This window comes from Rhinolophus ferrumequinum, chromosome 11, assembly GCF_004115265.2.
Source record: "Rhinolophus ferrumequinum isolate MPI-CBG mRhiFer1 chromosome 11, mRhiFer1_v1.p, whole genome shotgun sequence".
Lineage (NCBI taxonomy): Eukaryota > Metazoa > Chordata > Mammalia > Chiroptera > Rhinolophidae > Rhinolophus > Rhinolophus ferrumequinum.
This window is the reverse complement of record NC_046294.1, coordinates 56442287-56456606: the sequence shown is the minus strand read 5'-3', so window position 1 is coordinate 56456606 and position 14320 is coordinate 56442287. Positions and strand designations below refer to the sequence as shown.

General features: G+C 39.2%; 1 protein-coding gene across 1 annotated transcript in view; it reads left to right on the top strand.

The window, feature by feature from the left end:
* Nucleotides 1-10115: 10115 nt before the first annotated feature.
* Nucleotides 10116-14320, top strand: part of RAB30 (RAB30, member RAS oncogene family) — a 75946-nt gene continuing 71741 nt past the window's right edge. Inside the window, exon 1 of the mRNA XM_033119523.1 lies at nucleotides 10116-10322. The gene's annotated coding sequence lies outside the window, so the exon portion shown is untranslated. The remainder of the gene's footprint in view (nucleotides 10323-14320) is intronic.

Sequence of the window (14320 nt, the reverse complement as noted above, 5' to 3'; positions counted from 1 at the left end):
GCATGGTGTGATTTTCCCTTCGCTACATCCATTATGACGGCACTATAAAAGTCCTTAAATGATGTAGGTCAAGAACCCTATGTTAAAAGTTCTGGCACATAGAAGGTACTAAATGAAAAGTAGCTAATAAATAACAACAAACAAAATCAAAATCAGAACAACAGGTGCACACCCAGAGGAAGTGAGAGTAGAAGTAACACTGGTTAAGTTTTAATAGGTTTCAGTCATAAAATGTGAGAACTACAAGGAACATTAGCATATATACAGTCATTCTATAAATGAGAAGGCTGATCATCAGAGATCTGTCATCACCGGAGCCCAGTTCAGATCAGCCTTCACTTTGCAACTTCTCACATCAAATTACATGAAATTTTAAAAACTCATAATGCTAGCTAGAGTTTGGTTATTGTTATCTACATGTGTGTATGTCCAGTGAAAGCTAGAGGGCAGAAACTCAGGACACACACACAGACACACACACAGGTTTCACCTCTAGTTGGAGAACACTGAAGTGGACTTTAGAGTATACTCAATCCAACCTTATTTTTTATAAGTGATGAAATTGAGGCCCAGAAAGGGGAAGTGACTTTTCAAGACAAGTTACTGGCAGAGTCAGTACTAGAATCCCAGTTCTGTAGCACCAGATAAAGACAGATAAAATTTTACATGAAGGGCATCCCTCTTCAGGGCTTATATACTTTCTTTGGTGCCCCGTTATCTTTGAGAACTCAGGGCCCTTAATACTACTCAAAACACAACATACTACCCATACCTATCCTTGCATCTCCATCTGCTGACTTCCTCCTCTTTCTAAACACAAACACACACACACAGCCTACATACACACCACAGGCACTCTTTACTTTTCAACAGCCCGATCTACAAACTAAGATACAGATGACTGACAATGGTGTAATGATTTAGCCCCTCTTTGGATATCAGTATTTCTAGAGGCTTATTGGAAAAGGTACTGTCCCAAATACCTGTTTTGGATAAAGAAGTTATACACGGAACATTCAAACATGACTTTCTGAAAAATAAAATTATTTACCACACACACACACACAAAGAGGACAGCACAAGGACATTTTTGAGGTGATGGAGCTGTTCTATACTGATTGTGCTGATGATTACCTGACTCTATGCATTTGTCAAAACTCACAGAATTACGTACCAGAGAGTGAATCTTGCTGTATAAGAACTTTAAAATTAACAAAAAAATTTAAAGGGGGGAAAAAAGTAATTTCATTACCCATTAATACCCCTTTGCTTTCTTGCACAGAGGCAGCCACAACACAGTAGAGGTCTTATAAAGAATGACTTTCTAATGGTGAAGATTTAATCGCTGAGGTAGACTTCATTGGGGAGATATTTTTGGAAATGATGGTTTTTAGTCTTCTTAAACCAGGAAATCTCCTATCCACTCCAATATATTATACTGAAGCTTTTCTGGCTTACGGATCTATTTTCCACCTTTCCCCCATAAGACTGTTATGGGAGTCTGTGTTTAGTTATCTTGGTGTCTCCAGAATCTAATATCTGACATCTAGTGGATACTCAGTGAATATTTGCTGAAGAAATGAAAGTCCTGTTTTAAGCACAGAAGATGTGAAAATAAATGTTATAGTTCCTGCTCTCAAAGGAACTTAACTAAGTGATCATGTACTCGCAATGTAGGTAGTAGTACAGGAACATAACGGAAGTAAAAGGGGGCAGAAGGGAGGGAAAAGATTGAGTGTAGGCTGGTTATGGAAGCCTAGAAGCCTTCAACCTACCTTATTACGAACATCAGTGGTGTAGTGGGAACAGGAGACCCTTTAACGTCCCTTCATAGAACTGTGGCTGATGATGAGAAACCTTACTGGGTGACAGGAAAACAGACTGGATGGAGGTAGTCTATCTGAAAATGTGTTACCTAATTGCAGTTTTTTTGAAAAAACAAATTGAGGATGGAACAGCTTTTGATACACTTGCATCATCTTAGAATCTGTTACATAATCAAGTTCCTTCAGAAATTGGTTAAGATGTTAAATTTTGTTATGTATATTTTACAATAAAAAAATTTAAAAAAAGAAACAAAAAATCAGGTCCCAAAGGAAAACTAATTAATGTCACCAAAAACAAAGTCGTTCTGGAGTCATTTGACAGTCTTCCTTTAGAAGATACACCTAAGTGTTACAGTAATGGTTTTACGGTCATGGTATTAAACACAGGACATAAAGCCCAGCTATCAATATTTTATTCTCAAATATCATGGTCCTCTCTGCACTGGCAATCAAGGATTCCAATTTAGTCCCCTGTCCAGGCCTTACAGGATTTCTTCAAGCAATGTTCTATTTTCTTCATTGTCTGGGAACAGTCCACTTCATTAGCCCAATATATCACAAAAGAATCATGTGCTGAGGGGTGGGATAAGCCTATTATTATTACGTAAGACTAAGCAATCCATTCAAGTTTTATAATAATTTGACAACATGCATGCCTACTGTGTATTTGCCAGGCAAAAGAGTGTATGACCTACAGGTAATAACATCTGGCTGCCAAAGGCAGCTTACTCAATCACGAGCCAGTCATTTTGCAGCTTTGTGCTAAAGGGAATGGAGAATTAGAAGGTAGAATCAAGTTGTTCCCTAGACATCTGTAAGCAGCTTTTGGGAAGCATTGTTTTCAAGGTGGCTTTCTAATTCTCTCCATTGTTCCACAATGTCACTGGTTCTACCTTTTCGGGTCAAGTACTAAATGATGCAGTAGATCCATAATTATTTTCAAATATAAAATTGTCATGTGACATGCACAAGAACTGCAAATTAAAAAATAATACTGGAAATGAAAATTATTCTGTCAAGTCTGGGACACACTGTCACTGTTTGTTTCTAAGTATCAAATTACCTAGATGACTATTGTGGAAAGAACTACAGGTTGACCAACCCTTACCTAAGCCCCTGGGGCTAGGTATGATTCAGCAGAGATCCCTGGTTTACAATGGCAATAAGGTCCATATACTGTGTATTACGGATCATCCCCAGCACGGTCTAGAGCAGCACACTGTAATCAAACAATATTTCTGCAATGAACTGAATGAATCCTCATACCTAGCAGCATGGGTAAAGCCTATAAATGGCTTCAAATCAGCATAGGTCAGGCCACGTTAACTTCCCAAGTACCCCATTTTCTCACCTGTAAAATGAAGTTCTATTAAACTTTTTTATGAATTGACCATGAGTGCTTCTGAGTCAGAACTGAAATATTCTGTATATGTATCACGCACTAATTTAGACATATTGATCTGAGGCTCCCCACGTGGATCAAAAGGGCTTGAAAATACTATTCACTTTAATATTTTCTTAGTCCAATGTTTTTGACTAAACAAGCTACCGTGTTTCCTCGAAAATAAGACCTAGCTGGACAATCCGCTCTAACGCGTCTTTTGGAGCAAAAATTAACATAAGACCCGGTCTAATGTTAGATTAAGACCGAGTCTTATAGTAAAATAAGATCGTGTCAATTTATACTAATTATTGCTCCAAAAGATGTATTAGAACGGATTGTCCAGGTAGGTCTTATTTTCGGGGAAACATGGTATGTGAAAACATACCCACTCGTATTGATGGGGGGAGAAGGGAAACTTAAAAAATCCTTTTAGCTGTAAATTACCACTGCAAACCCCAGAAACCTTGAAATGTTTTTCTTAGAAAGATACCAAGCATGAGCACATTGTGAAGCAGAGAAAATTGCAATATAAACTTCAGCTTATTTAGTGTTAAATGTATTTTCAAACGATTTTTTTAAATGTGCTTTAAATAATTATGGAACTTTCGTTTCACCATATTGCCTTAATTTCATATGGTTATTTTCTCTCTTTGGGAAAGATGGGGCAAAGACCATATTTATAGTTGGCCAAATAAATACTTAGGTTTGGGACATTTACTTCGTTTCCCCTAAAATAGACTAGTAGCAGTTCTTGTGCAGATTTTAAGTCAAACCTGGGCTCTATTTTTAATTCTTCCACTTAATCGGTGACGCTGTGCCTTAATTTAAAAATGGGATTCCTACCCTAAGTGCTGTTGAACGTAAACGGTAGGTAAAATATGTATTTATGGCAGTATTTATTAGTGAATCTATTACGATGTTCTTTCATTCAGTTATTGAGCTCTTACTGTATACCAAGTGTAGTCATATAGACAACCTTGGTACTAAACACTTTCAGACAATAGTAAAGCAGTCTTTCCCTGCCTGCCCCTAACAAGGTAATTTAGTACTTCCTAAAAGTATGCGTCTCCATGAGAAATATGAGCCTTAAATCCACTTTGATAAACTTGACTTTGAATTGTGAGGCAACACACCAAAAGTTTTTCAGTCCTCAGGTCTCTAAGAATCTTAATCAGGCCATCGATATACAACAGTGAAAAAGATCAAGTTCCTATCATTAAAAAACTTAACCAGGGTTCTTTATCAGTTCATAGATAGAATTCAGGGGATCCGTGAACTCAGAACGGGGAAAATTACATCTCCATTTTCAGTAACTTCTGATATAATTTGAATGTAGACAACAGATCATAGTAGTTAGCAGTAAATGTGGCTCACAGTTGGTTTTCATGCCTGTTGCAGATGACTTGAAATATTTGTTCACCACTGTTGAAATTAGGGTCAGTGCTACATCTTGTTAACTGAGTTAATAAAGCTGTACAGTGGTGCCTCGCTTTTCGAACGTCATCCGTTCCAGAAGACTGTTCGAGTTCTGAAACGTTCGAAAACAGCCAACAGCTAGGCCTCAGGATCTTGCACTCAGTGGAAGCCCCGTGACATGTTCGACTTCCAAGTGTGTTCGAAAACCGAAATGTTCGCCAACGGAGACATTTGAAAACCAAGGTAATACTGTGTATTTCTATATCAAAATTTTTAAATTTTAAAAATAATTTCATTGGCTCACTTTGCAATATACTGTACTTTATGCATTAAAAGTTTCTTTTGAAAAGTGATCCATAGACTTCAATAGATTGACAAAGGGGTCCACGACACTAAAAAGGTTGAGTCGAATGGTGTCCATAGTCATAGTCACCATTGCACCACCAGGGCCTTGTACTTGGAACTCAATACAAACTTACAGAATGAAATGACTTCAACTGGTTGAAACTCTGCCCCCCAAATATTGATACTTTGGATATCCATGTCTAGAGTACTGTATTTTTTTTAAAATATTTTTTTAATCAAATGCTTTAGATGAAGACATGGATCATGTAACTTCCCTAAGAAAACTTTATTATACCTTACTTAAGCAATACTTGTTCATGTGGTTGAATTATTCTTCACTGAATATACGTACACGGAAACACTAAAAAGTTTTGGCACCTGTCTTAGAACTGTATCAAGAGATACTGTACACAATGGAAAGACTGAAGTAGGAACACAAGATAGAGGCCTGTATTTACAGGTCTAACTTTGGCAAATTATTTCACCTTGGTACTTCCAAGTAAAATTAGCTGGAGAGGAATCACCCAGTGAGTTTATTAAATGGCTATATTCACAATATTTATTAGATTGGTGCAAAAGTAACTGCGGCTTAAAAGGTTAAAAACTGCAAAAACTGCAATTACTTTTGCACCAACCTAATATTAATATATTTGATTAAGTTCATCTTCATGTAGTTATTCTTGTAAAGAAATATTTTCTAGTGAGACTTTAATTATCCAAACCTATAAAAATTGAAAAATAAAAATCAAAGGATGAAGAGGGCAGACTCTTCTAGTTAATCATTAACTACGGACACCTGGATTTCAAATCTTGACCTTGGGATATTTACTGCATTCATCTTTAGTAGCATATTAAAGCCAGCAGCTAAAAGTATGCCAATTTGTTATAAACACAACAGTGGTTAAGTAAACAGTACCAAAAACATATTTTTGTTGCCTGAATATTAACTCAAATTTTTAAAATATGAAATATTAAAGTTTCCAGAATGAGTTAAAGATGTTCCTTAGGGTAATTACAACTACTGAACCTTGTATGGCAGGCTCTTCTATGTCCAAGTACAGAAATGTACATTGTAGCAAACTAAATGTTATTTAACTCAATCTAAGGTGAGGCTTGAAAACATTTGTTGCTAAAATGTTTTTCTTTTTCCCTCTTAAGTTTGCTTGTCTCAACTCTGTGATGAGGTTAGAATAATTTTTAATGTAACTGCTGGATCTATGTCACCTTTGGGTTGCTGGCATTTCATTTCTGAGACAGGTAAGAAAATTGATTCTATTTTGGAAGAGATATAGAAAGGCAGACAGAGTTGTTCTCTCAAATTTCACAGCTTGGAATATAAAAGCATTACGTTAGAACTTTGTAAGGCATGAAACAGTGCTAAGTTTTTTCATAATTTATATCATTTTTAGAGGATTAACTAGTGACCCTGAATTAAGACAAGGCCTGATTTTCATAATCAACTGTGAGGCTTTTCCAAGCTACACAGGTACACAAGCAAAATCTATTATTATATATGTATTTTTTACTTTCTACCACTCCAGGCACTATCATAATCTCTTAGTAACATAACTCAACAACAGGAATTTTTCGTTCCTTAGGTGGTAAGGGCTGAAAACGACGGTTGCCGCCCTGTATCAAACTATATTTTGGTAAGAACTTAGTCATACAAGTTTGACTTAACAAAGTGTTGAAAGAGTACATCTGAGGTAATCTGTCCTTGGGGTCCTAACTATTCTTGGGGTTACTTTCTAAAATCTTAAATAAAAACCCCACCACAAACTTACCTCTTCCAAAGCTCTCTGCTAAGTGCTTTATATAGTTTAATCCTCTCCCACACCCCTATGAGGCTAGTATCACTGAGGTTTAGAATGTTACTAATTTCTGTGATACTGTCCAAGAAACTCAAGATAGATTTCAAACTAAAACAGCAGGAATTCAGAAGCCACTGATATTCTGCAAAACACTTGATAAAGCCAGTCTTCATCAATAATCTCTAAGAGGACGTCGCTCCTTTAAAATTTTCAAATGCTTCTTTCGGGTTGTCTTTATTCTTAAGCAGATATGGATGAAAGCATGTTAGAATTTTGAATAAAAACCCCCAATTTAGTAACTGCGTCAAATTTGGAGCTAAAAAAGATACTCTATTACATGTCATACATCCAAATATTCAATACCAAGATATATCAATACTTTTAAAAATTCAGAATTTAGGAAAAGGCGTTATTAAACTTATTCTCAGAAAATTCTAGTATCTGGTTGCCTGTCTAGAGACTTTTTTTAAAACTATCTGAATAGCTTTACCATAATTTTGTCATAGCATTGAGCTCTTACTGGGTGTCTCCTATCGTCACTTTCTTAGTATTAGACTAAGCCCTCACTGTAAGAACTATCCAGCTAAGTCATTGTGGTATTCCTAAGGCTAAAATGGATTTTCTTTTTCCCCCTAACCACTCTGTATAAATTGATCTGTAGGTGATTTCCTCATTTACACATTTTCAGAACACATTTATGAGTATAATTAGTAATAAACCTAAAATCTTTGCCAAAACTTATTACTAGTGTTACACACCACAAAAAAACAAATACAGGATGTGAAGGACTACTCTACCTTACCCATGTAGTCACCAATAATTTAAAAAATAAACAACAGCTGGTTCAATTCAGCAAGGATGGGTGGGCAATAGCTATGTTTATAGTTCTATAGGTGATCCTGACACTTAACCCTGTTGAAAAAAACCCTTGCTCTAACAGCAACCGACAAAATAATATTCTTTAATGAGCTACCTATAATTACAATAAAAATCAATGTCCAATTCTCTTGAGAGATGAAAAAAGTAGTTTTCTTTAGCTACCTAAGGCATTCCTAATTCCACATTTCAGTTTTCTTAATCCAGTGTTTTCTCTGGGACACTGAGGTTATTCTTTCAGAAGCTGACATCAACTCCTGAAATATTAATTTTGTAAATGAAACTTCTAAAGCACAGAATTTTTTTTTCTAAAAGGGTTAAATCAGAGTCTTTTTGTAGATATTAGCTACATCTGTTTCATTTCTGTATTGTTAGATGTCCATTAGATATAAGGCTGGAAAAACTTCAAATTACCCAAACAGATGACAAATTACAGAAATCACTGCATTACACAGCTCTCACTTCTCACAAGATTTCTGAGAAATCTGTTGGGATCTCCCTCACCCCACATACAAATCGGTCTTCCATAGTAACTCAAACGAAGGAGGTTACTGCTTATATAAAGAAGTATCTTATAAAATGAACAAGATTCACTATAATTTTGTATAAGACACAAGAACACCCTGAATAACCAACCCCTAAAAATAAAGAGTTTGAAACTAAGCCTAAATGTAAAACTGTCTATTCTACTAAGCTTAAAACACTTCTATAGCTATATTAACAGTCAGAATGAAAATAGTAAACATTTTGTTCCTTTTCCCATACTTACCATTACTTCCAAAGGTGTTTTTGAATAACAGATTTGCATGAGCCCTTCCCATTGTTGTGTTCATGAATAAATGAGACCAATCCGATTCGCTTTGTTTAAAAATGAAACAAACCTATTCACCTTGTGACTTGTTCACAGAAACATGATATACAAGATCATTCTTCATAAAACTGTTTTTTGCAGTTATCATCTGCATACATCTGAGACTGTTTCTACCATGTTTTTATCATTTGAAATCATTGTGCCTAGCCTTTCTTTCATAGGAGAATCCATTTATCAGCTATAAGTTTATTAACTCCTAACAGGTGAAGCGCATACTTACTGACCCAAAGTAACTAGTTAATTTTGTTTTCGGAATAAGGTGCAAAAGGGAGAAAGAAAAACAGGACAAAATATATCAGCATTTTTAACCCTTCAGACACTCTCAGGAGAAAAAGAAATCCCCCATCTTTCCAGTGTAGACAGACTCTGAAAAACAACAAAGACACAGCATTGTTTTAGTAACATAATTAGAAAAAAAAAAAATACAGTTCATATGCAATACTGGGCCAAATAACATAAAGACCAATGATTTCAGTTTTAGTTAGTTAAAAAAACATTATTTCTTAAAGTAGTCGTAAATATAGAGTACCACAAATTAAAACACTAAATGTATTTTTTAAGTAAGTTGGCGATCCATCCCAATGAACATCCTGTCTGCAGTATTTTAGCACACGCTAGGTGTATCCAAGAACCCCTGCTACTCCAGAACCGATCGCTAGCCATCAACAGGCCTATTATCAGTAATATCCCCCTTCAACATGTCCCTGCTTTCGCTGGTATGAAGATGTCGTTTTAAACCGGGCGTGTTACTCCTTTAGGCCTCTCCTTAACTGCGGGGCCAAAGCACCGTCCGTCCCTTTTGAGGTTTGGTTACCTTCCATCATCGATTTCTTTGGCTCCTTTTGCAAATCATTCTGCATGAAAAACCAGTGAGGGTCCTAAACCTTGGGGAGGGGTAAGGTAGGATGGAAAATAAATTCAGGTAAAAATAAATTTGGGAGAGACAGCACAACTCGGTGGGTAAAAAACATCTCCGACCAAAGGCGAGAAGGTCGCTGCCCGGGGTCCCTGCACCTTTACAAAGTGGCCAATCTACCCGACCGCCCTGTTAGAGGGTCTGAATGTGCTCAGAGCCCAGATGTAAATAGACTCCCTCAAAACCTTACTTAGAAAATGGACCAAGAAGTGTAGGGGGCCACAGCAACCCCTGCAGGATCGTAAGGCCGAGGCCCACTCGGCCTCCTGCTGCCGCCTCCAGCCAGACCCGCCCTACGTCTGTCCCCAAATGCCGCCTCCACCCTCCGGTTCCCAGGTTCGGGCCGTCGGCTCCCCGACGGGCTTGTCCTCCACCTCACCGTCCCCAATGCACCACCACTCGGCTCCCGTGTACCCTAAAAACCTCAGCCCGGCTCCGCGGAATCGTCCCAGCACTCCTAACATGGCGGCCGAGCTTCCCTCACTCCTTTTGCTCGTTCTGGGCGCGTCCGACCTCGGTGCATTTTGGGCATTGTAGTTCCGGCAATAGCCTCAGGGTCCCGCCAGGCTCTAAGAAGACTACAATTCCCAGAATGCAGAGCTCCTGAGCATGGCTATTGGGGCCTTTTGGACAGAGGAATGATGTCATTGCAAAAACCCCACTGCATTCATTGTGCTACGGTTTATCCACCCCCCTGCTGCTGCTGGGCTTGCGATTGCCGCTCGCTCCAGCTGAGCTAAGAGTAGCAGCGGCACCAGGGCAGGGACTGATTCCAGCCCTTGGACTTAGGACATCGCAACACCTTCCGTTACGTGCGTGACTCATTCGCACATCATTTCTGTTTATGCCTGGGGTGGGGAGAAAAATCCCAAACCAGGTGAGTTGAAGTGATTTATTCAAATGATTCTACCAAGTTATTCCTCCCGCTTAATTCTCAAGGCTTTCTTTTGGGAAGATGGGGGACGGGAGGATTCGGGGGGTGCTCGCAAGCTCTGCTAAGCGAAAAGCTCTGGGCAATTTGGGTCACTGCAAAGAACAACTCGAGCAACCTTCCCCCGCCAGAGGACCGATTCCTGCCAATTCTCCAGTCGCAACTCCCCTCAACCTTTCGGAGGCTGAGAGAGGGGGCTGGGCTGGGGAGGATGTTGGGAAGTGCTTTTGGAAAATCAGAAGAAGGCAGAGGGGGGGAACTGCAGTCCTGTCACAGACGGCCCGAGTGCTGAGGTTTGAGTGGGAAAGGGTGATGCGTGGGGAGAAATGGAGACAGTGATTTGATGTGGTCACACTACTTTAGAACATTTCTGTGTCTCCTGGGCGAACACTCACTATTCATTTTTCAGATGAGCGTGCTTCTGAGTAGGTTAGTTTTGTGGAGCTCTATTTTGTGTGTGTGTGTGTGTGTGTGTGTGTGTGTGTGTCGTTTGTCTCGCCTTTTCTGCTGATTTGAGGTGACAGTGTCCTTTAATGGTGCACTCCGTGCCAGTCAGAAACATTTCACGTGTCTAGAGAAGCTTCTCTCAGGCTGCTGGAGGCAGCATTTTCGTTTAGTGTTCTCCCGACTGCAGGATTTCAGGATTGTTTGGAAGTGGAGCCGACAGATTTGTGCTTGTATGAGTGTTTTAAATTACATTGCAATAGGCTCCTTGCCGCTGGCAGCGGTACCATAATGAGCTGCTGTTTCCTGAGGCACAGTCACCAATCACAAATAACGGTTTGGAGAAGGGATCATTAAGGAAACCTGGGTTCATTTTTCCCTGCATTAGGGAAAGTTAGAAGCACTGTTAACCTTCATTTGCCATTACTGACGGGTACCCACGGAAGAGTGATCCTGGCCAGGGAAATCAAGGAGCATCGCAGTGGTTTTTTGGTTTTTGTTTTTAAACAAAGTGGCACGTTTAACTGGACAGAAAGCATTCTGACTTGTATGATGTTGGCTCTTCTTGCAAGTTATTAGGATGATAGTGCAATGAATATGTTACTTTGAGATAAACAGCTGGCTGATTCAAGAACAGATGGGGCCAGTCTTAGCTGAGAGATCTACAACCTGGGAAATGAATGGACCTGGGGTCAACCACACCCCCTCTTGGAACGTCAAAAGAAGGAAAAATGCTGTGTATTTTACACTTAAATTTAAAATAACAAACCATTTTATAGCCAAGTTAGGCATTGGGGGAAAGTCATCACTGGTTGTCTTCTGCTGCTGAACAAATTTTGTTCATTTTTAATTCAGACACTTAGACCTCCAAAGTTGCAGCTGGGTGATGCTTGGTTTAATGCTGCTTGTTACTGAATGCAAAGGACCGTCCATTGTATGGGCTTTGTAGTAGAGTGATTTATTGGAACTCGATGAGCAGCTTTTGGATTTGGGGGAAAATGGACTGCCTGGCTTTGCCTCTCCCTATGTCTCTCTGTTGCTTACTGTCTGCTCTTTTGGGCACCTTACCCTTTTACTCTGTACCTTCCTTTCCCCAACCCTCTATGTCTCTTGAAGTTCTTTCAGTTTATTTCCCTGTTTCTCCATTTACAATTCTCATTTTTCCTCTGTGTTTCAAAATCTTCCTCTCATCACCAGTAGATCACATCTCTTTCTCTAAGCCTCTTCCCAATCCCTGAATATCCTCCTCACCCCTTCTTTACCTCACCTAGAAACTCCAGGCTGTGTGTAGACTGTGTGGGTATTTAATTGACAGACTCCTCTTTGAGGAGGCTTTGTTTTCTTTTTCTTGCAGGTGGTTTTTGACAGGATGGGCAGCAATGAGCCTGACCCCTTGGCCTGGTTTGTGGCTTGTGTGACAGACGAAACTTGGCCCTGGAAACATATGGACAATGAAATGTTGCAGTTGAGCTCATGCGAATCGTATTGTTAAGAACTGTATTAAGAACTGCCAGTGGGATAGCAAAGTTTTTAAGTGCTTTATATGAAATGGTCTCATGATTCCCAAAGAATAAGTAGACTTCCAATGGTTTCTGCCTCATTTCATACTTTATTTTTCTTATCCCTGCTCCAGTGAGCGGTGGGAAGGCTCTTTCCCCCTCCCTTTTCTGTTGATTTGCAGAGGAACAACCCAGGTGGCCCAACTGCCCATTTGTTTTTTTTAGACAGACTTGCAGTGACAACATCTTTCCCTCCTGTGGTTTCTTCTCCTTCGTGGATGAAAGAAGTTTGTTATTTTATACCCTCCTCTTAAGGAGAAGGGTGTGGTGGTAGTTATGTTTGTTTAACATTAGTGCTTCTCTAGGCATGGAAAGTCTAACTGTTGTCCATCTGGAGGCAACGAGTGTGACAGGCAGATTCAGAAGCTGTCGTCCTAAACCTCTCTCTCACCACCTTCTCATTCCTAATTTTCTTCTTCTAAGATGCTCCCTCTCCCACCCATGCCTTGTAGTGTTTTAGGGAGGAGAAATGATCTGAGCTGTTAGATTTGGCCCCATCACTGCTGTCTCTGTGACCTTGAGTAACTATGCACGTCTTACTGCCTCGGTTTACATATTTGCAAAGGGATAATGCTCCTTGCCCCTTGCTTTACTTGGCAGAATGAAGAAGAATGAGGGTGGAGAGGTGAGCAGAGGCTAGAGAGGGGGCAGTTTTCTGAGCCACAGGTGAATTTTGGCCTTTATCTTAAGGGCGACAGGAACCTAATAAAGGGCTTTAATTAGCTAGATCAATTACAGATGTATTTATTTAAAATTTAAAAATCACTATGGCTGTTAAGTGGAGAAGAGTTCAAGTGGAAAACCAGGTCTCCACTTAATTTTTAAAGACATTGAAAAAATATCTTTACTATAGGAAAATAACCATTGTCAACAGCTCACCCCCATTTTATCTTTTTTTCTAATTTTGCTTATCTTTAAAGTTCAAAAGTCTGAAATGAATTGATTTAGGGAACGCTATCCAATTAAAATTATTTTTGAGGAACTAACTGGAATCAGGGAAGTACAGATCAAAAAGAAACAAGATCTGATATACTTCTAAATTTCCCTAAAAGTCAATTTCCCTTAAGTGAGGAGTGGCCAAAGCAAATGCGTGAAGACCAAACAGCAAGTCATTTTTGTTGTCCCGGTGAGCAATGATGGTGTCTTGAATCTAGGGTGGTGGCAGGCAGCTTGGAGACAAGGGAAGAGACTGGAGAGACACTAAGTTTGAAGATTATAATTGATAAGGTTGTTGATTGATTGGATGTGGGGATAGGGAGAAGAGAGAGTCGAGAAGACTTGAGTTTTTCCTTGAGCCATTGGGGATACCATTACAGAGAAAGAGAACACTGGACGGGGACTAGATTTTTGCTTGTTTTTTTTGTTGTTGTTTGTTTGTTTGTTTGTTTTTGTTTTTTGGGGGTTTTTGGGTTTTTTTTTGAGAAGGAGGGAATTTTGGACATGTTGAGTTTGAGGTTCCTGGAAGACATCTAAGATCTTTTTCTCACCCTGTCTGCATGGATGCAGCATGGTAGAATAGAGAGATCTCTGGTGTGGCTTTCTGAGACTGGATACGACTTATTTATTAGCAGTTTGATGTTGGACATATCACATTCTTTTTCTAACCTTCAGTTTCCTCCCCTGAAAAATATATTTATTTCATGAATTTATACTGATCACCAGCTATATGTGCACTGCACTAGGAAGATAGCATTGAATAAGATAGTGTTTGCTTTGGAATAATTTGCTTCAGAGAGGGAGGAAAACATAATCAAATGATCACATACGGAGAGGTATACAGGTCTTGCTAGGAGAGCACCGCCCCAAAGGAGGGTTTCATTTTTCTTTCCTGCGGGGGAGGGGTAGTATCAACAAAGTGGCTGGTGACTTTGACCTGAGACATGAAGGCAAAAAACCTCTCCAGACTGTGTTCCCAGGCACCTAATAGAGTATCTAGCATAA